Below are 23,435 nucleotides of genomic sequence, written 5' to 3'. Positions count from 1 at the left end.
GTATGCAATGGATGAATCACTGAACTCTACCTCTGAAACTAATAATACACCCTATGTTAATTAAATTGAATTGAAATTAAAAAAAAAAAAGAATGTGTGGTATTGGATTATCCTTACATGTCATACAGGTTTTGTGACAAAGCGTAAAAGTCGGCCTTTATAAAATAGCATTCCTTCCTACCACATGACAGCTATATGTCTTTGACTAAAGTCATAGCACTTCTCTGAGGAGGTTCCTCACTAGTAAAACAGAGATCATAAAATCTACCCTACCCGTCCTAAATTGGTTTTCTGAAAGCCAAATCAAATGATGAATCTGAAAGTGCTTTGCAAATATTTTCAGCATGGATACCTGTGGATCAGAAAACCTAACAGCAAAAAAATGTACTGACCTTCCAGAGACTTCCTAGGGCTGTGTCTGTGCATGGTGTGTGCGCGTGTATTATCAGCAAGAGGAGTGGTGGTGGCTTGGTGCCCTCCACATAGAATTATCATTACCAGGCACCACTATAGCTCTCCAAGCATCTGGATTCTGGGTAGAAATAAGTTGGGTACAGTTGCCTATCTGCCCCTGAATTGTATGGAAAGTATGGTGCAATGCCAACATCTAATCTTTAATCATTCCAAATCTAGAGCTCTTTTTTTCACTTTGCTCTTGTTCCAAAAGCCTGACTGGTGGAGAAGATACGTGAAATGCCCCAAACCTATGATTTTTGTGATCAAGGGGTATCATCACCTCCACCCAGCTGGTGACAGAAAAGTGGCTGTCCAAGAGTTATTTAAAACAAGTACGACTAGGAAAGAACTTTCTGAAAGAAACCTTAGCGGCCTCCAAGTGGGCACTGAGTGAAAAGAACCAAACGCCAGTGACAGAGAAATTAATGATACAACAATCAAGGGCAGCTTTATTAGTTTCATTCAATGAGGCAAAACTTGGACAAAAAAATTATTATTCAAACCAGATGCTGTTTTTGTAATATTCATTTCAATGATGAACTGTTTCAATTCTCTTTTATTTTGAATATGTAATATAAAGCAGGCAAATCATTACATTAATAAAGGCGCACTTGAAATTTGTAAAGTTGGTTTGAAAAAGAACTGAATGTAAGAAACCTGTTTTCCAAAGTTCATTGCCAAGAGCATTTTTGTCTTTTTTAATCATGTGACAAAAGAAATGCAATAGTGAGTTTAAGCAAGACCAATTATGAACAGCAATGAAATTACCTTTTAATGATAATCAGCCCCAAATCTTGATTACTGCCAGCTCGAATTATCTGGTCATCAGGCATATAAAGTACTGTGTTCATCTATCTCAAACAAGAATGAAGGATGGGCCCCTCAAGGTGCGTAGTCAGATAAGATGGGGAGGCGGGGAAGGAAGGAGAGGACGCCAACCACACAGACCTCAAGTGCCAAACAGAAAGCAGAATGCTCATAAAAATGTTTACTAAGCACGTAAGTGACTTTTTAGAAAAAGCCCGATGATCATCTTCCTCTTAGAAAAGATTATTCCTTCTCTTGTCAGAAGAATGATGAGGAACAGATCTTCTCCCCAGGAGAAAAGTGAGCATCTGTAGCCGGGTGGATCCCAGGAGAAGGCGAGAGCCAACTGCGGGGAATGGAGCCCAGAAAGAAGACTTTGGTCTTGACGCAGGATCCCAAAGGCAAAGGGGAACGATCCTCCAGTTTGGGGCTGTTCGGGGGTGGCAGAGCTTGCTGGGCAGTTTCTAGGTTCTCGGACAGAGTCCCACCCAGTGAATTAATTGCTACCCTAGAAACAACGTGGTATAACCACCTGCAGCCCGCTTCCTGTTGCTTTAGGGAGACAGAGCTGGAACACCGTAGACATGGAGAAGACTGATACCTTCGTTTGACAAACAAGGAGACTCATGACCAAGGAGACAGAGTGAACTCTCGTGGGCCTAACTAATGGCAAAGTTAGGACTCCTTACCCACCGGCTCACTCCCGGAGGTGATGGTGAGGCTCTGAAGAGCAGCTAGTAAGGACTGCTACGGGGGCGGGGGGGGGGGGGAATCATCCATTCGGGCACAATTATGAACAGACACACTCCTCTTCTGCCTTGGGCATGCTCATGTGCTGATTCAACACCAGACAGGTGCAAAAGAAAATCTCTATTCATACTGGAGTTACAAATCCTGTTTACCAAAACCCACTTTGGGCGAGACACCAGGTTAGGCACCGGCATTCACTCACCTCTTGTAATGCGCACAACCCAGGAGGTGTCGATAACCTCATTCTACTGAAAACACAGCTGAAAGAGGTGATGTCACTTCCTTATGCTCACACCACTAGGTAAGTGGCAATCCCGGGTTCGGACATGTTTTTTCGAGACCCCTGAAGACACTGTGCTTTCTCCTAAGTGTTGCAAAAGAAAGAACTCATTCGACGAATTTATGAGAGCTGCACAAGCTCTGCCTAGTGAGAGTATCTGAATCATTGTATATGAAATAAACAGATTCTGGAAAATGGTAAGGGAGCTCCTAAAATCTGGGTGTAAACCTGAGCCCCTTCGGTTACTCAACTAAGGAGAGAAGTTTCTTGCAAAATTCTACTTTTCCCTTCTAAAAACTCTTTCCTTCACAGATCCTGAATATTCCATTTATTAGTCTTTTCTCTTTCAAGCAAAAGCTCAAGTCCCCGCAAGCAGAAGAGAAGGACGATGGAAAACTTAACAAGCAGCAATGACTTCGCACAGAGACGGTCACCGAAGCAAAGAGCCTGCGGACAAGACCGTGGAGAACTTCATTACCCCGGCTTGCAGCCTTCTTGTGGCTGGCCAGGCTCCACTGGCGCCTTCACCTCCTGGCAACCACCTGCCACCTTTACCTTCTGGAAACACGGGCACGCGGCCAGGCCGGAGATTTCTGCTCTCTGACTGAACACAGCCCCAAAGACCGGGACTCACTGTGGGTTTGGTGCCTACTGATGTCTCTGCAGTTTCTAATCTTCTGCCTGTTTAATTATAACTAGAACATTCCAAAGAGGCCTATTCTTAACTAAGAGAAGACCCACAGGGTTTGAACCTGCCTCTGTTACTCTACAGATCAGACGAGAAGCGCCAGCCAGGCAAACGGGGGCTTGGTGTGTTCTCAACAAAACACAAGCAGCCTCACGTTCCTGCTGACTTTCTGAAGTTTAGTTCCTGGCAGGTTTCAGGTTCTGGGAATACCTAGATGATGAGTTCTGACCCTGAGGAGCTCACAGTCTGGTGAGGGAGACAATACCCTGAAACAATTAATGGCAGTATTAGGTGATAAGTGTGAGAACACAGAGGGCCACTAACTGCTAGAAGGAAACAGGACAGAGGAACTAGGGAGATTTCACCAAAGAAGGGGTCACATGAACTCACTTTACAAAATGAGTAGGGAGTTCACAAGGCAATGAAATGGAGGTTCAGGAACACTGCAAGCAGAAGGGACAGTGCATTCAAAGACTCACATTTATGAAGCGGCCTGCAGTCCAGGCAGTGAAGAGAGGCAGTGTTTGCATGTGAAGGGAGGTGGGGAGGTGGGGAGCTGGGAAAGGAAGCAGCTCAGAGACTGTTACAAAGGGTCTCTATAGACATCTCAGAGTCAATGAAGGTTTTAAAGCATGTTCAGTTGGTTTTTTGTTTTGTTTTTTTTCTTTTTTAAAGAAAGTAATGCTAGCAGACATGCCAAGGGTAGACAGCCCACAACAGGGCTGTGCAAAAAAAAATTAATAAAATGTGAGCCACAGAGCTAAGCCACATATGTAATTTTAAATTTGTTGGGAGCCACATCTAAGGTAAGAAAAACACAAGTGAAATTAAATTAATAATATACTTTAACCCCCAAAGCCAAACTACTATCATTCAACATGTAGTCAATATTTTTTAAAATTATTCATGAGATCTTTCACATTCTTTTTTTCTTGAACTAGGTCTTCTAGATCTGGCACACTTAACAGCACATCTTAATTTGGATATGCCACATTTCAAGTGCTCGGAAGCCAGATGCGGCCAGTGGTCACCATATTGGACAGACAGCTCTAGATAAGCCAAATGCGAGACGCACTTAGGAGACTATGGTCGAGAGTCCCAACAAGGGATGATAAAGTTCTGAGCAGGGATTTCCAGCCCCTGAACACAGGCTAAACTGCCACGGAAATGCCATTTTACAAGTATGTGACTTGTTGTTTTGTTTTAAAGATTTTGTTTATTTATTAGACAGGGAGTGTGCCCGCTTGCGAACGGGGCGGGGGGGGGGGGGCGAGAAAGAAGCAGACTCTCCTCTAAGCAGGGAGCCCGTCTCAGGACTCGATCCCAGGGCACCAGGATCATGACCTGAGCCAAAGGCAGACGCTTAACCAAATGAACCACCCATGCGCCCCATGTTTTGTTTTGTTTTTAAAGATTTATGTATTTGAGAGGGGGAGGGGCAGCGGCAGAAGGGGAGAGAGAATCCTCAAGCCCACTCCCACCGAGCACAGAGCCTGACTCGGGGCTCATTCCCAAGGCCCGCTGGACCCTGAGATTATGAACTAAGAGTTCCCCGCTCAACTGACTAGGCCACCCATGTGCCTCACTTTTTGTTTTGAATAGACAGTAATTCACATGGTTCACAAATAAAAATACAACAGCGTTATCTAACAAACAGTACTGCTCCCACCCTTTTTCTATCTCATCCCCCACCCACCCATTAAAGACAACCATTTCTATTGAGTTTCTTTTGTTTATCCTTTCAGTGTTTCTTCATGCAGATACAAGCAGATATGAACGCAGACTCCAATTTTGTCCCTCTTCTACACCAAAGATAGCGTACTCCATATTCTGTCCTGTACCTTGCTTTTTTCGCTTAATCACATATCTTGAAGATCTTTCCATATTATTGCATAAAGAGTTTCCATGTTTTCTTTAAATGCTACACAATATTCAATTGTCTCCGTGGATCACAGTTTATTTCACCAGCCTTCTACTAATGGATATTTGAACTGTTTCCAATCTCTTCTATTACAAACAATGGTCTAATGAAAACCTATATACGTCACTCTGTATGTATTCAGATGTACCTGCAGGGAAAAACTCCCAGAGCTAAATTGCTGGGTCAGAGGGTAACTGCATTTGTAATCTTGATAGATCCTGCCAAACTGGCCTTCATCAGGGCTGTGCTATTTTGTAAACTCACAAGAAGTACAATGACAATTTTTCCACATCTGGTCAACTGATGAGGTGAAAAGTACTACCCCAACACAGTTTAAGTCTGCATTTCTCTTATTATGTTGGAGTTTGGAGATCTCTTCTTTGACATAAAGATAACCCGTATTTCATGTTCTGTGAACACGTCCTTTGCCCATTTTTCTATTGGTCTGCCAGTCATTTTCTTACTCATCTGCAGGAGCCCTTTATATAGAGCTCTACAAATCTTTTTTCCCTGTCATTTGTCTTTTGAATTTACCTACTGTGGTTTTTACCAGGTAAATTCTTATCCAAATTAATCAATCTTTTTCTTTTATGGTTTCTGGATTTTAAGTCACACTAAAAAGGCCTCTTCAAAGTTATAAAAGAATTTACCCATGTTTTTTCTGGTCCTTTTATGATTTTATTTATTTTTTTAAAAGATTTATTTATTTGAGAGATAGTGAGAGCGCACGTCCATGAGCCCAGTGGGGAGGGACAGAGAGAGAGGGAAAATCTCAAGCCAACTCCTGGCTGAGTGCAGAGCCCAACTCCAGGTGCGATCTCATGATCCTGAGATCACGACCTGAGCCGAAATCAAGAGTTGGACACTTAACTGACTGAACCACCAAGGTACCCCTCTAATTCTTTTATGATTTTAAGCAGATATGAATATATACTCATATTCTGAAATACTTGTTAGAAATATCATTTTTCACTTTCCCAACTGAGATAGACATTTTATGAATTGCCTTCCTGATTTCTTCCTTCTTTCTTTGCCATCATTCTTTTGAATATCACAGTAATCATCAGACAAAATGAACTAAATCAAGGTGGGGTTTATTTGAATGGTAAGAGATACAGAACCAACCTCATCTTTCTCCAGATACCTACCCACTTGGCCCAATACCATACTAAATACTTCATCATTATCCCCTTGGAAACATAATTTTTAAATACTTTTCTATTTGTGTAGACAGCAACCTGGATTTTTATAAACTCATGGTTCTAATTCTTTAGTCTAGACTCCACAGGGGTAAATACAATTTATGTTATTCAGCTTATTTATGGACACTGCCAAATTTCATGAAACTGCATTCATCCAGCACTGTCCTTCCTCCCACATCAATATCTTTTCAACAGATGCTTGACTTGAAGAGATATACAGATGCAAACTGCCACTGAGAAATTCACGATTTGGAAGTTGCTAAATTATTTTCCACAAGAATACGTTTAAAAGGCAAGCAGTACACCAAAATTAAAGTTCAGCAAAACGCTGCACCTCTTGATTGTGAGTTCAAGCCTCACGTTGGGTGTCAAGCTTAGTAAGTAAGTAAATACAATACAGTATCAGATTTTTGGGGGGTGTCTGGCTGGCTCAGTTGGTAGCACATGTGACTCTTGATCTCAGGGTCAAGAGTTTGAACCCCACGTTGCATGTAGAGACACCTTAAAAAAATCTTTAAAAAGAAAAAGTTTGGCAAAACACTCATCAATGACAGAATTCTGGTTTATCCAAGTTCATTTTATATGCTCACAAATGTGACATTCAAAAGATTTATGAAAAAAAAGAAAGGAGGAAAAAAACCCAGAAAAGCAGTTCAGAAAATACTTGGTCCACCACAGCTGAAAGAGAGAAAGTGGTGTGTTTTTTTTTTTTCCATTTTCATAAAGGTAAATAAAAATAGGGGTGCCGGGGGGGCTCAGTTGGTTAAGTGTCTGCCTTCAGCTTTGGTCATGATCCCGGGGTCCTGGGATCAAGCCCCGCGTCTGGGATAGAGCTCCCTCTCCTTCTGCTTGCTGCTCCCCCTGCTTGTGCTCTCCCTCTGTCAAATGAATAAATAAAATCTTTTTTGAAAAAATAGAAATATGGAACACTTCACAAATTTGCATGTCATCCTTGCACAGGGCCATGTAATCTTCTCTGTAATGTTTCAATTTCAGTATATATGCTGCTGAAACGAACATGAGAAATAATATTCTTTTTTTTTTTAAATATTTTATTTTATTTATTTATTTGACAGAGAGAGAGACAGCCAGCGAAAAAGAGAACACAAGCAGAGGGAGTGGGAGAGGAAGAAGCAGGCTTCCAGCAGAGGAGCCCGATGTGGGGCTCGATCCCAGAACACTGGGATCACGCCCTGAGCCGAAGGCAGACGCTTAACGACTGAGCCACCCAGGCGCCCCGAGAAATAATATTCTTTAACAGGGGCTTAACCTTCCCAATTATTTCTATTCAAAAGTTTCCAGTAAATTGGAATTTTTAAGGTAAAAATGAGAAAGGTATAGTATTTTATGGTAAATGCTCTTCTAATATTAATTCCTCTCCTGTACATCAGCAGCCTTCAAGTTGTATCCAATCAATGCACGCTGCACGTATTTCCCTGCCACTGGAGGTTGTAAAATTAGTTATCACAAGAGAGTTACATCCATCCACCCACCCACCCACCCACACACACACACATACACACAGAGTGATAAGCAAGAGGATATAAGCATATCCTCAAAAACAGCAAGGGGGTCAGTTCCTACAGGGGACGCTCATGTACTAGACATGAATTATAAAATCTTACATAGGGGCTAATAGCACCAGGAAAATAACGACAGCGACAAAACGGTCCTACATAGGAAATAACGGAAATGCCGGGGAAGTGGGTCAGGAGGGTCCTATGGAGTAAAAGCTCCCACAGACAGGAACAAAGCATAGCTTCTGAGACCTCTGTGATGTTTGTTTGTTTCTTTCTTTCTTTCTTTTTCTTTCTTCCTTCCTTCTTCCTTCCTTTTCTTTTTTTCTTTCTCTTTCTTTTCTTTCCTCCTTTCCTTCTTTCTTTCTTTCATTCAAGATTTATTTATTTGAGAGAGAAAGAGAGCGAGCAGGTGGGGGTGTTAGGAGGAGATGGAAAGAGAATCTCAAGCGGACTCTGTGCTGAGCACAGAGCCTGACGCGGTGCTCGATCGCACAACCTTGAGATCACGACCTGAGCAAAAGCCAAGAGTGGGGCGCTTAGCCTACTGTGCCACCCAGGCGCCCCCTCCTCTGTGATGATACCAAAAGAAACAGAGCTGAAGTGGAAACCAATAGCCATGGGACCACAGAGGCTGTATTCATGCTACTGCTGCGGTGGCATGCCCGTCTCCCTAACATCACCCCTCCCCTCAAGCTGCTGCTTCCCATGTCAGCCTGCAGACTCATGAGAAAGACTCACAAACCTCATCTCTGGCCCTGAGATGACGCGCTCTTGAATTTTGACCTTTTTTTTAAATCTGCAAATGCCTAATGAAGGCGATTTACCCCCACATCATACCTAAGTACCTAAAACTAACCATGAATGCCCACTGCCCCTCCCCTCCAACAGAACTCGATCTTTTCCCATCTATATCAACATATTATTTTCCAATTTATGAGGACTCCTTCACACCACCTTACACCTTAGGCATTTCCTGACTCTCCACACCCTACCACAGCCTCCCGCCGAGTCTTTATCACAGAGACAAAGCTGTTTCCAACTTCAGACCGTCCTCATGACCGGGACCCTGTGCCTACGTCATACACTCCTGATTTCCTTCTTTCTTCACTCCCCCATCTACAAACGATTCTGTAAACAATTGCCATATACCTTTTCTACGTGGTACCAAAACCTTCCATGTTCCCCAGGACTTCCACGACAGGCTGAAACCATGTCACCAATTGTTTCATTCACTCAACAGATTATTTACTGAGTCCCCCTTTTGGCCAGGCACGATTCTAGGCATTTGGGATGTAACAGATTGAACAGACAAAACTCCTATTTAATCTTAACCTATTTTTTCCAGCCCTTCACCCCACTAGTCTCCCAGATAATTTTAAACATTATCTATAAATAAATCTATACCAGAAGTTATATTCGGGTATAATTATATATTCAAGGATACCTTAAAAACCTATTGGACCCAGTAGTGAGCAAGACAGATACAGCTTTTTCCCTAAGTCCCTCTCTGTCCTCCTCTCACCTTTCTGCTCTGAAAGCCTTCTTCTTTCCTTGCCCTGTGACCCCCGACCACCATGAAATACTCCACTGAAACCCTCCAGCTTAGCTAAAGACGTCCCTGGGCAGCGATGCCCACAGCAGGGACCACCAGTCCTTCTCCTGACACCTGTATCTTGCACAGTGGTTCTGGGCAGGGGCTGTTTTCTTTTCATGGGTTTCATGAATCTCCCTAATTAGAACAGAGGTCTCTGAAGACCAGATACTTGTCTTCTTCCCACTTCCTGGCAGGATTCCATAATCACGGAACATTACTGCCAAAGGCAATGTCTGATCCCAGTGCATCAAACCCATCTTGCTGCTTGAGAAAGTTGAGGCATAGGGAGGTTAAGTCATAGTGTCAAGTGCTTAAAAAAAAGTGAATAAATATTAATTGCAGACTGGCAGGCAGCCTTTTCTTTGTCCCTAGGGAAGGCGGAAGATGGCCGGACTGCTAGCTGCATGCAGTTCTTTCCTCCTAGGATCCACGCACGTGCTCCCAAGCTGTCTGACAATCTGCTGAGAGCTGCTGCCCCGCTGAGGCCTAACTCACCTCACCCTGATGGGTCTGCCGAGTTCTACACGGCTGCCCTCTTTCCAACTGTCTGCTGCCTGGGGACACCTGGAGATCTCGGTGATGCTAAACAAGGAGACCCGAAGCCCCTAGGTTTTCCAGACTCTAGACTGCTCTCCCTCTCTGCCCCCACAAAATCCAGGGCTTCCTTTAGCCTTCCTGCCATATCAGTGCTTGACCTTCTGCCCTGGCCAGGGAGCTGCCCCTGCTGGGAGCCAGAGAGCTCTCTGAGGGAGAGAGCTGGTAACAGCAGGAACACACAGGGAGAGGTTAATGGAGCCTTAATTAAAAGTATCTACAAGTGCAAAATCAGCATAGCCCTCTGAGAAGTACAATTTGGAACGGGCTAGTGGAGTCCAGATGCCATTTACAAAGCAATGAGATGTAGCATGATGTAGGAATGCCAGGATTTTTAGCCTGAGCCCCATTCCTATCCCCTACCGCCATGTCATTCCCTCCACACTATTCATACGGAATTCAAAGAGGCATGTGTGATCCTTTGCTCCCATTCCTCCTACCTACTGAAATGGCAGTGGTGCTCGGTAATGTTTCCATTGAATCTCCCAAATGAAAGGCCAGTTTGCCCTTTGCTGGAGCTGAAAAAAGTCAAATTTAACAGAAGCAGTCATATACATGTGGTCAATATAGATAAGATTGGCTCGTGTTTGTCTGTTTCTCTGGGGGGCCCAGAAGGACTGATAGTACTTAATTGGCCACAGATTATGAAACCCACGTTCATCAAATTAGACTGGAGGTAATTGCCCTTCACATGTTGTTTTAGGCAGCTGTTCCATTATTCACAAGTAAATCTGTGCCCTCAATTTATAATAATCCCTCGATGGCATGGTCTTCTGGTATAGCCGAATCCCATAACCTTGGAAGCCACCAATAGTTCTCTCTCAAGTTATCTCTGGACCTGGAAGGATAGTTTGGTGGGAAGAAAATCCTGGTTTTCAAGGTCAAAGAATATTCCTTACATTTATGAAAACCTTTGAAATATAGAAACTTCCTACCTAACAGCAGCTAGCAAGAAGCCTTGACTGTTTCTAAGTAAATGAATTGTTAAAAGCAGAAAAAGAAAAATATTCTAAACTACAAAATCATCCCTCTGATTTTAGCTTCTTTGGGGGAAAGAAACACAGATTCATGCCTGAACCCAGACCACATGACATCATTCTGTCAGAGACAGAGCTGCCAGAGTTGTCTCTCACGCGCCCCCTCCCCTCTCTCCTGCTGCAGCTTTTCCTCCCACTCCTCCCCTGCAGACAGGCCGCCTTCCATCCAGTCTGGACTGCCCACTATGTCTGGAACATGCTCTGCAGCTCAGCTTATGTGATTATCTGAACCTCGCTGACCCAAACGGGGCCACCATGACCCAGGTCAGCCTAACAATAACCGCTGACCCAGACCATGGGCTGGAACTCTTTCTGGTCTCCCCTGCCTCAAGCTGGGGCTGATTCAGGCAACGAGGGTGATGCTGAGCCAGCGATCAGTCTTTAAGGGGTCCTCCCAAGTCTCACAGAGGAGGAGGAGACAGGCTGGGGGCCGGACATGTCAGTGCAGCCAGCCTTTTATTAGCCACAGACCTGAGCAGATGAAATGCCAGTGAATCACTGCCTCTAAGGTTATGTCAACCCTGGCATATGTCAACCGCCCACCACCACCACCCACACAATAACACAGCATTCATCCATTCATTCGTTCATTCCTTCATTCGCTATTTAATGAGTCCCTGCATAGATGTAGGCAGATGCATCTCAAAATTGCAAATCTAGTAAACTCCTAGTTAGCCTGAACCCACTGAAGTACAAACTTCCATTAACCGGAATGATGGGGTTCCTTCATACAAGTCACATTCAAGCCATACTGAACACACCAAGTTACTGATCTCCTGTGTCTAAAAACACCTCTGTCCCTCTTCTCTACCAGAAGAACTCAACTATATTTATACTGAAAGATACAGATGTCCCTTCCCTAGGAAGCCTTCCCTTCCAGTCTTCTTAGAAGACTTCCCAGCTACATCTCCCACCACACCTTCCTTTATTCTCTCCTCTAGCTATACCGCCCTTTTCTCACTTTCTGCCTTCCATGTTAAGTCCCTTTCTGCCTCAGGGCCTTTGCATATGCAGTCTGCGGTGTTGAAATGTTCTTGCACATATTCCAATTCATGACCGACCCCAGGACCACAGCCTCTACTGCTCTCCTCCCTTTATCAAAGGAAGCCTCCCCAGCCTGCAGATCTCAGCTGACCCAGGCAAGCCATCCATTATTCACCCCCTATATTCTCACAGGCCTTTCCTTCCCTGCGCTAATCAGAGCTGTACTGTTAGAACTGTGACACTATTTGATTAAAATCTATCTCCTCACCAGACTATAAGCTCCACAAGAGCAGGGACCAGGACTATTTTCATTTCTCACTGTAAACACAGGGACTAGCCCAGTGGCACACAGTATGCAGAGTATCAGCTGAATGAATGAGGGACCTTTTCTCCAGTGCTTGGGTCACTGAATTCCAGTTGCCCGTTTGTGTACTGGCCCCCAAACCTGGCCCCTGCCAGCCACCCCAGAACCAAATACTTTTCTACAATGTCCTTTTTAAATGGACATTTAGCCCTGTCACCTACACCTTGCATATCCACCTTTAGCAAAAATGGAGGGTAAAAATAAGGATCATAAGATCCTACGGTTGAAGATCCTCATGTGTACTAAGGTCGTGGAAACTGTCCTTAGAATAGATCTAAAAAGGGGAGGCTGGCTGGCTCAGCCGCTAGAGCATGTGACTCTCGAACTCAGGGTTGTGAGCTTAAGCCCCATATTGGGTGTAGAGCTTACATTAAACAAACAAAAAGAATATATCCAAAAAGGCTGAAATACAAGGGTAGGGGCGTTAAGTATTATTGAGTGTTTCTGGTCAACTCTAACCTAACCAGAAAAGTCATACCAACGAACCTCACTTCCTGGCTCCTTTTCAGTTGATGTCTCAGCTGTTGCGACCACTGAGGAGGACCCAAACTGAGAGACTGAAAACAGCCACGTGCCATGTGCAGCTTCTTGGTTAGTGGCTGTGACGGGCTGAATTGTGCCCCAACCCCCCACAAATTCCTATGTTGAAGTCCTAACCCCCAGTAACTCAGAATGTGACCACATTTGGAGACAGGGCCTTTAAAGAGGTGATTACATTAAAAGAGTCCCTTAGAGCGGGCTGTAATCCAACCTCCAACCTTATCTCAGAGGAGAAGATCCAGACACGGGCACACACAGAAGGGAGGGCAGGCAGCCACATGCACGCCCAGGCGAGACACCTAGAGCACACCAACCCTGTCCACACCTGGATCTGGTACATCTAGCCTCCGGGACCATGAGAAAATACTTTTCTGTTGTTTAAGCCAGCCAGGTTGTGGCACTTTGTTACAGCAGCCCTAGCTAACCAATACAGTGCCCCAGCAGCTCTTGAGACAAAGGGAAGGAACGTTCGCCAAGTATCCACTTCCCACCGCACCCTTTGCAATCCCATGTGTCGGCAGCTCCCTGCTGCTGCTGAGGCAGAGTCACAGGAGACTGAGCTATATTTTGACTCCAGGGCTATCTGCTTCCAAATTCCATATCCTCTGTTGCACTAGACCTTCAGATCCCGAAGACCAAAGTGGAGTGTAAGATAGGAAAGCGGATCCTAATTTACTTTATTTGGCCCCTGGAAAATGGGCAAGATCACCATTTTAGCTAAGCTGAAGAATCAGATGCATTTGCATGCATCATCCAAAGAAAGCGACTGACACACTGTGAAACAGATGTGAATAGGAACTAATTTTGCTTTTTAATGAGCATTTTGACCAGATCAATACTATAAAATGCTAAACTGCAAAATGTCATTACAATTTAAATACACCTGCCCAGTTGATTGGTTCAAAGCGGCACTTATAGTACCTAAAAATGTATTTTCTCCTCATAATAGCAGGAGTCTGTAATGTAAAATAAAGTCATGCAAATTTGAATTTCACTGCGTAAAGGACAGAACCTGGTCTAGCCCACAAACCACGCAAAAACAAAAGAAACAAAATGCAGCTGAATGCTTCATCAGCTGTCTGTCACTTTCTGAATGGTGACTAATATTCTAATTATTAGTCACCACACCGCGAAGGTGCAATTAGGAAACAGGGACGATTGCTTTAATTTTTGTTGTTGTTGTTAACCCACAATTTGTGAGGCCTGCACGAAAATATGATTTAAGTCCCCATCGTCTTATAAAGGAAAAAATGATTACAGTTAAAATTCAGTTTCCCCCCCAACCCGTATTAAAAAAAAAACCTTTGAAGTTGTATTGACAGATATGACTAACAACTGTAATCACAGAAATAAATTTAGTAAAACGATAATTTATCTGTCACAATTTACTGAGAAAGAAAAAACTGCAGCACAAGCAGCTGAATTGTGAAGTTAAATGAAAGCAAAGATAGAACCCAGTTTTTAATGAAATGTAGAGCATTATTAATTGGTTTCCTAGCAACAGCCAGGCTAAAATTACTTAACATGTCTGTTCAATCATATGCAAATATGAGTGTTATCCCTTAAATGTTGATTACAGTTCGTCTTTTCAGATGCAAATCCAATGTGTAGAGTGACTGTAAATGTTGACAATGCTGAGACCAAAAAAATCCCCTGATTAACACCAATCTGCTGCTGAAAGCACCAGAGCTGAGGATCTACCCTTCGGAAGGGCTGCAAGCTGCTCGGGGCACCTTCCTTACCTGCTGTCTCACCTTACCAGTGCCCTCAGCCCACCGCTGGCATTAGAGGACAAACCCACAAGACTGCTGGGCCTTGCTGAACGCCCCTGCAATGACTTCTCACAGCGCTAAATGAGGGAGTGTGATGCTTCCAGCTTACAGTTCAATCAGATGACGCAAGGGCTTGCCAACCCAAGACCAAGGCTGGGCTCAAGTCTGGTGTGCACAGAAAACCAGACCTTTCAATGACTCCACCAGAGCCCACACAGTCAAATTCCCTTCAAAAGTGCCAAATGAGGCACTCTTCAACTTTACTTCAGCCTCGTCCTGCTGTTCAAGGGCTGCTGGGAACACATTCCACTGGCACTAGGCACCAAGAAGGGGTGCCTCTAGGGGCAGAAAGTGTGTAGCCCTGTCCCGATCACCAGTGGGCTCCAAGGCCACCTCAGTAACACACCACTCCAAGCTACAGCAATGTGCTTGCCGCTTTCACTTATCCATGCAGCAAATACTTATTACGTAATTACAATCTGTCAGGCAACGATCGACGCGCTGGAGACAGCAGTGAATAAGAAAAAAAAGTCCCTATCTCCACTCATCTTAGTGCCGGGGAGAGACAAATAAATCAAGAAACACATAAACAATAAAATTTCAGGTGGTGATTTAAAAAAAAAAAAAGGGAAGAAAAAAAGTAGCCTAAGGAGGGGAGGGGGAGGGGGAGCGTCCAGGAGACCACCGCAGAGAAGGCCTCTCGCAGGGAGACTTCTGCACAGATTTAGAAGAAAAGGAAGGTCCCAGGCCCAGGAGGGGGAAAACAAGCCTGCACCCTGGGCAGAAATAGGCCTGGAACAACATGTGGGCCAGGCTGGTTAATGACAAGGAACAGGAAAAGAGTGTGTGTGTGTGTGTGTGTGTGTGTGTGTGTGTGTGTGTGTGTGATGTGACAAGTGCAGGTTTGAGCTAAGTTCCTAGACTACCTTCCAGAAAGATCGCATCCCTAAGCCACTGCCTTACAGTATTTCAGGGACGCTACTGTCTCTAGGTCCACCTTAGGAGTATACCTCAGGACTAAAAGATGGAGTGTAAGTCAGCTATAGGCAGGAGGAAAAAGGAGGGGTCTGTCCCACTGAACCCTAAAGGTCCTTTCCTCTCCAGGTCAAATCTCAGTGCTCTCCTGACCCCTGAGAAATTTCCGAGTCAACTGGAAAGTACAACCTTGAACTGATGTCCCCTACAGGAAGTGGGGTAGGTTTTTCTACCCAAAGCCCTCTGCTGCAAGCCTTCAAAGGTTAGGGACTAGAGAGTTTGTTCCTGACACCCAGTCAAGACTCCAGGACATGCCAGACAGTGGCTCGAAGCTCAGGACATCTATTCCAAGAAGTTCTAAAACTTGCTTACAAGGAGAATCGACAAAGATCATACGCACAGCTCCATACCAAGCCTAGGATCCCCAGACTAACCTTATGGGTGTTGGGCCAAGAGATGGACAGATTCTTCTTCCAACACATTATCCTTTGTCCTTACAGGTCATGCCTTAAGTCTCTGAAGGCTTTAAGAGTTACTATTCAATGCAAATGACCTTAAAAGAAACCTGTGAAAGCTTAGATGTAGTCCACCTGGGAGTGGGGGCTAAGGGCTTGGTGTGAGCAGACAGACGCTGCAGAGGAACCTGTTGCAAGTGGGATGGGGCTTCGTCTATCTGGTTGGCCGAGAACAGACCTGCTCTGAGAATGGTGTCAACAGCATGCTTTGCAGAGGAGATGCCACACTGGTCTGTATGCTACATTTTGCCAGTCTTGCCTTAATTCATGTGAAGCCTTAACAAGAAACAGCGCTAGTACTTCATTTAGCCTGGAGTCTAGAAAGGAAAAAAAAGTGCCAAACTCTTTCGTTTCATCAAAGCGGAGCTAAGTGTCAAAAAGAAAGAAAAATGGGGCCCACCACTCAGAAGGAGGACAGCCCTCTCTTTGCAGCTTCTAATCACAGTTGAAGGAGGCCAGAATCAACTTTGAGTGGCAGACCAAACAGGTTGTACATGTGACCGGAGCCCTGGTCACTGAGATGTTTCTTTTAGGCCCGTGGTTCCTGAAGCAGCATCGGCAGTGCCTGGGCCCTTATTAGAAATGCATAGTCACAGGCCTAGCCCCACACTTACCGAATTAGCAGTCTGGCAGCGGGCCCAGAAATCTGTTCTAACAAGCCCTCCAGGTGATTCTGTGCGTGCTACATTTGAGAGCCAGTTTCCGAGGCCAGTTCAGCAAGATGGTGTGTCTCCGAGTCTGTGCTTAGCACCATCTTGCTGCAAATTACTTCAATCAACAGGAAGCCAAGGATACGGCTGCACCGTACCTTTAGCACGTGGCATGCGTTCAAAATAAACACACTAATTGTGTGAATTCCTGACACAGTAACTTTTTCCAAAGAATGAGCCGCTCAGAACACAAGATGCTGATTTACTGATTTCTTAAGATAACCGATTTTTCTGGCAAAGAGGGAAATGAAAAAAAGAAAGTCAGTTATTATTTAGGAAACTCGAGTTTGGTGTAGGCTTCTGAGAGAAGCTTTGAGGATCACTGAGCTCTCGGACCTACTGCTTGTCCCCCTTCCCAGACCCAACCTTCCGAGCGTTCCTGATGATGAAATACATGTTACGCAGCAAACGTTTATCAAAAACACTGAAGATGAAAAAATAATCTAGAAGATGCTTTGATCCTTGTAAGATAAATATACATGCGGAAACCTACAGTCAGAAGGGTGAATCTCAAAGTTAATTGTGCATCAGAATCACTTGCAATGCCTGATAAAAATGCAGACTCCTGGGCCCCATTACTAAACATTTTTATTTATTTGAGTTGGGGTCCAACATTCTTTCAAATAAACAATCCCCAGGTGATTCTGATGCAGGAATCTGTATTTAAATTACTGAGCCACCTGGGTGGCTCAGTCGGTTGAGCGTCCCATTCTTGTCTGGGCTCAGGTCATGATCTCAGGGTCCTGAGAGCAAGCCCCGACCCCTGCCTCCTGTCAGGCTCCTGGGATCAAGCCAGCCCCCATCAGGCTCCGGGCTCAGCGGGGAGTCGGCTTGAGGTTCTGTCTCTTCCCCTCCCCCTGCCCTGCCCCCTGCTCTCTCAAATCAATCTTTAAAAAAATAAAATATTTAAAAAATTACTGACATAACTCCTCTAATTTTCAAGGGGTATTAATAAGGGGATTGAGAGAGGTTTTTTTTTTTTGGGGGGAAAATAAAGCAGTTCTTGAGCAAAAGAACTACAAGTTCCTTTTTTCTGTGTGTGTGCTAACGCTGGAAAACTAGCTGAGAAGCAGTTCGTATGTATCTATCACTAAGGTAACTTTTTAATAAGTAACTTTTCTCTGATTACAAAAGTTATTCATGTTCATTGTAAAAAAGATAATAAAAAAGCAATAGGGAGAAAGCAAAAGTACCCATACCCCCACCTCTGAGATAACTTGGTATATTAATATTCTTCCAGATAACTTGGTCCTTCACACACACACACACACACACACTTTCTGCTCTCTCTCTTTTTAAAAATAGTAGGATCAGAGACTACGTAGTTATTGTATTATGTGTTTTTTACATCTAACAACACTGTCGACATCTTTCTACCACTCCTTGATTTTATTAGATATAAAATGACAGGATGTCGGGATGCCTGGGTGGCTCAGTTAGTTAAGCATCTGCCTTTGCCTCAGGTCATGATCCCAGGGTCCTGGGATCGAGTCCCACATTGGGCTCCTTGCTCAACAGGGAGCCTGCTTCTCCCTCTGCCTGCTGCTCCCCCTGCTTGTGCTCTCTCTCTGTCTGAAAGAAATAAAGAAAAACTTTAAAAAAACTGACAGAATGTCTAAATATTAACTCTATATTGGTTAAGAGTTTTTTTATAAAATCAAGGAATTAAAATTCTATCTATGCGGCCAGTACATAAATATGCACAATGAACATATCAATACAAATATTTGTGTCATTTGTACAGGTATGCTAGAAATCTCATTATTGTTTTAAGTGATTTAGCATTAATAGAGTTTATTAGCAATTTTATTAGCTCCTTAGTTCATTTTAATGAATGTGTACACATTACTTAAAGGCCACTAGACATATATATACAATACATTAACACAACAAGTATTCACTTTAATGAAACTTATTAGACCAAGGTTTTTCTCATTAAATTCAAAAGGACCCAAAAGACTCTACTGGAACAAAATTGAGATCCAAAAAAATAAATAAATTTTTTTTAACATGCCCTGAGAGTCTATAAACTTTAATTCTATTCAACCAGGAAGTGGCCAAAACATGAGTGCATTTCACAAAATTACACTCATCATAACTTGAAAGGTAAATTCTTGCATGTTTTATAAACGGGGCAGAAAGAATGGGAGTCTGTATGACTAGCTCACATTCACACTCTCCTGCAATGCTTGGTAGCAGAAAGCTTGCCGTGGCCTCAACACTTAGCAGACATGGGAAGTTAAGCCGCTCGATTTTTCTGTGCTTCCATTCCTCATATGGAATGAGGATACTAAGACATAAATATCTGTGTTGCCGGTTTCCCAGAGGTTTTCTGAGAGCCAAGTGGGATAATACAAGTGAGGTTCTAAAGCACTATGCCAATGTTACCCAGAGTCTAGCGGAGATCCAGCTCTCTGAAACAGTGCTCACTCACCATTTCTTAGCCCACTACCATACCCCTCAATCTCTTGAACACAAGAAAATAGACAGAATGCAAAATCCATATGTGTTAGGCCAAAGAACAGGGAATAATTTAACCTTTTAATTCTTGGCCTGAAAACTGCTTTACAATGGAATCAGACCCAAGGGTCCCTTACTATGATCATGAAAAGTGCAAGGGATATACTCTCCACGAACAACTGTTCTCTGAAAGTGATGGGCATGGTCCCACCCCAGGTGTATTGTCAACAGTACCTGCGGAGCTTTTAGAAGCAAAGACTCTCAGACCCCACATCAGAGATTCGTGAGTTTTTAACATAGGCACGTAGGAAATTTTAAGATGCCCTGACCTATCCCAGTTGTTTCTCAGCCACTTATTCCGGACATTAAACAATGCTTGTTAGTTTCCGTAAGCCTGGGAACCCTAAGCACAACACGAGTGAGTGGCAAGACGGTGGGTGACGTGTCTATTCGCGAGGACAAGAAGGCCCTCCAAACTGTGCTCCAGCAGTTCAACAAAAACTGACGACCTGAAGGTCCGTAACAAACTTTCCCCGAGATCAGGGAAATAGCGGAAGATCACCAATCCCCTTCTAAAACATTTTTTATTTTACCACAACCTTTTCTCCATACACAAATAATACCATGATACGCACTAGAAGAGTAGACATTTTAAAAATATGCTCAAAATCATAATTATCATCTCTTTTCCTATAAACAACAAACAAAAGGGACAGACATTTGGCCCCTCCAACCTGCTCTTTGCACAAACTGACAAAGCTCTGGACACAATATTCTTTTATTCATTCAACAAATGACCAAAATCAGCGTTTCTCAGCACCAACCACAAATCTGCAGAGCTCGTCCCAGAGCCGCATCCTACAATTTGCATCGAGCTCTGTGGCTGTGACTTTAGAGAGCCAAATATTGCCTGATTCTTCTGACCTCTGGCTTGGAAAACCGGGCCATCGCTTTGCCATGGGCATTCTTTCTCAAAAGTGTCTCTTCCTCTGTGGGCAAAGCAACAGCACAGCGCTCTCCGTTTACTACTGTTAGGTGTGATTCTTGAAATCCAGTGGGATTTAAAAAAAAAAAAAAAGATCAACACACAAGTCTTCAAATTAAGTGTATTCAAAATCTCACCTGGAACATAAGGGTCAGAGGCTGACCACGTAAAATACTGATTAAACCAAAAAACTCTTTGATCATGCTGATCCCATGATCAGATGTTTCTTGGCTAAAACATTTCTCCGTTGAAATCCCAAGGAGAATATCATTATATGTAATTTTCCTGCTAGAAGGATGGAATGGAATGTAAAAAGTGCTCATTTTGAAAACATGTAAGTTATTGGTCACTTGGTTACCATTAGAGAATACTAATTAGGGTAAACAGTACGTGGCAGTCTTGGCCTGAAAGATCGTCAGCAATGAATTCATTAGGGAGAAAGAGGATCAGCAAGGCTCAGCTAATTTATAATATTGACCGCAACATGAAATCAAGTTCTGTTCCAGAACCAGAACTCATTAACAACACAATGGGAGAGAAGAGAGCAAAGACTATTTTGCTTACAAGCTGGAAGACTTGTGGGAACAAAGATGAGGATGCTCATTGCTTAAGGGAAACCAAGACTGCCCATAAAGCTTTCAAAGGAGTCAACTTCAAGGACAAGGAAAGATTCTTAAGGGTGGTAAGGAGAGGATTAACTAGAAGTTATAAAGTGAAATTATTGCAAATGCAATTTGAGCTACACATAAGGAATCAATTTCCAGCCATAATTTTAATTAGGAGCACAGAATGATCTTCTGTGTAATGATGGCCCTTCATCATTACCATTATTCAGAATTACCCTGCCTCCACATGCATAAACATAGCGTGGAAATGAAACATAGATGTGGAAGAAAGGTCAACCATAATCAATTTTTTTAATCCTCCAACTGCAGGTGAAATTTTCCAAATAAAATACCCGAATACAGTTAGCTCTCAATTTATATTTAATTTACCAACAATTAATAAGCCTGGAGAGCTACCACTCTCTCCCACCCTCAACCCCAACCCATCTCTGATCCTTCACACTACACCCAAATATGGAACTTTCTGCTGATGCTGCGCAGGAATCTTTAAAGACACCCATGGAACTCTCAAGAGAATCTGTGAGTGGAGCGAAGGAAGGAGCCATAAAAAGCAGACACTGCTCTAACCACAGAGGCAAACTCCAAGCAAGAAAGGTTGGGTCTCCCCTGTCCAAAAAAAATCGTCCTCACTCATCTTTAGTTTACCATTTATTAAAATAGGAAATTCATTTGGCTTCATACTCATAAAAATGCAAGTAATTTTATAAGCAGACCAGACCATATCAGTAATTCACACCGTGAATCAGATTTGCTTTCCTACCACCAGCTGTAACTGGCTGCCTTGAAGAAATGAGAGTTTTGAATGGGAATGGCTCAAAGGGGAAGAAAGGTAAAATTAAGTTTAGAAGAAGTGCTATAGGGGTATGGCCGGGAAAGGGCACCACAATCGGGAGACAGAATGAAAGAATCATAGGAACACCTGCTGCCTAGAGAAAAGGATATAAAGAGAGAAGATGACGGACAATGTACAAATTATGTTTACTTTTTAAAATCTGCCAGGAGGACCCAAGAAAGAAAATAGAAATATTATCTTTTCCCTTTGTCTTTACCTAGCAGCAACTTGCTTTCGGGACCCAGAATTCAGCCTAGCATTGTGCTTTCCATATCACAGGCACTCAATAAACATCGAGCAAATGCATGAATGATACTCCTGCTATTACTCAAAACGAAGCAAGCCAACTCTGAGCTATCCTGTCAGCTTTCCCAAGTGACAACCAGGTAAGTGTGGGGCGGGGGGAGACTAATATTCTCCTTATATAGGAACATCATCGATTACTCTGGAAAGATACAGGTGATTTGAAACACAAACATGCACACGCTACACTGCATGCACCCAGAAGACACAGGTGTGAGTGAAAATGAAGCCTGGAAAAGTCTAGTCCCAGTATTTGTGTTCCCCCCAACGAGAGAGCCCCTTCTCCTCAACAGGCTAGGTACCTAACAACAGAACTGTGTTGCTACTACAAACATGAACGAAAAGGCAGATGTGAGACAGAGCTTTCACCATGTGGTACAAAATACAGTGTTTAAGATGGAGGGGTTGTTACATGTTATGAGTTTTACAATCGTTATGTCAGTTAACTGCTTATAAGAGCAAACAGCCCCCTGCCACGTGCTCATAACTACATGTTCTTTGGCTATTTTAATAAGAACTGGTTTGGATTTATAGCAAAATAACTTTACTCAGGACTTTCTGCCAAAATCTTATCTGATCAACGCCCCCCACGCGCGGACATCTGGGGACGGCGTTTTGAGAGAACACGGAGGAGATGTTTTGAAGGGCAGAAGAGAGCTTCAAAAGAAGCAATTACTTTTTAAGTCAAATCAATAGTGAAGAGCATGAACTGTAAAATGCCTCTTAAAAACTCTTTTCAGGCTGAGGTGCAGTGACATTTACAGCAACGCCGAGAACAAAACACTTATAAACAAGTCAGTGGTATTCTGGCTAGTAGGTGGCACCAACATAAAATTCTGTTTGCATGTCTGTCTCTAGGTAGGAGGAGGTTATCAACAGATCCATCTCTAGTCCTCTTCCTGCACTGCCGTCTCGTGCTATTGTACCGGCTCTTATTGTAAGCAACACCGTGTACTGAAGTTTCTGCAAGCTGCTGAGATGGGCAACTGTACAAACACCTTTTTTTTTCCATTCTCCTCGTTTCACTTCAGGAAAAATACTCATGTTTCCGAGATGCATGGGTAGCACTGCCGATCTATAACGCTGCTATGGGAGCCAAGAACGTAACAACAACGAGGACCATCGTACCGGGGACTAATTACCGCCTGTTCACGACGGGCAGGTACCAGGCTGGACCGTGTGCATTTACTCTCTCACAGAAGCCTTCCAACTCTGTGAAGAGGTGTACTCTTGTTTTACAGGTGCAGAAAACTGGGGCACAGCAAGTTTAAGTGACTCGTCTGAGGTCGTACCGATAAGAATACATGGTGGAAGTGGAATTCAAACCCAGTTTTCCTAACTCTAAACCCAAGCCCTAATCTGCCACACTACGCTTTTTCTGGCTCTTGTGATCTTTTTTTTTTTTTAAAGGTTAAGGATTTTATTTATTTATTTGACACACAGAAAGAGAGAGCACAAGCAGGGAGGAGGGTCAGAAGGAGAGAAAGAAGCAGACTCCCCGCCGAGCAGGGAGCCCAATA

The 23,435-nt window shown here is 43.5% G+C and overlaps 1 protein-coding gene and 1 non-coding gene across 2 annotated transcripts in view; both read right to left on the bottom strand.

Moving 5' to 3' along the window:
- The window catches only part of JAZF1 (JAZF zinc finger 1), a 327,118-nt gene that overhangs the window by 260,902 nt on the left and 42,781 nt on the right, over positions 1-23,435 (bottom strand). The gene's annotated exons all lie outside the window — the stretch shown is intronic.
- LOC123789724 (U6 spliceosomal RNA) lies at positions 7,020-7,124 on the bottom strand. The gene has a single exon (XR_006778887.1). It is a non-coding gene; the product is annotated as a U6 spliceosomal RNA (small nuclear RNA).

Source organism: Ursus americanus, chromosome 3, assembly GCF_024610735.1.
Source record: "Ursus americanus isolate L20-20 chromosome 3, mUrsAme1.1.p, whole genome shotgun sequence".
Classification (NCBI taxonomy): domain Eukaryota; kingdom Metazoa; phylum Chordata; class Mammalia; order Carnivora; family Ursidae; genus Ursus; species Ursus americanus.
This window is presented reverse-complemented; position numbering and strand designations above follow the sequence as displayed.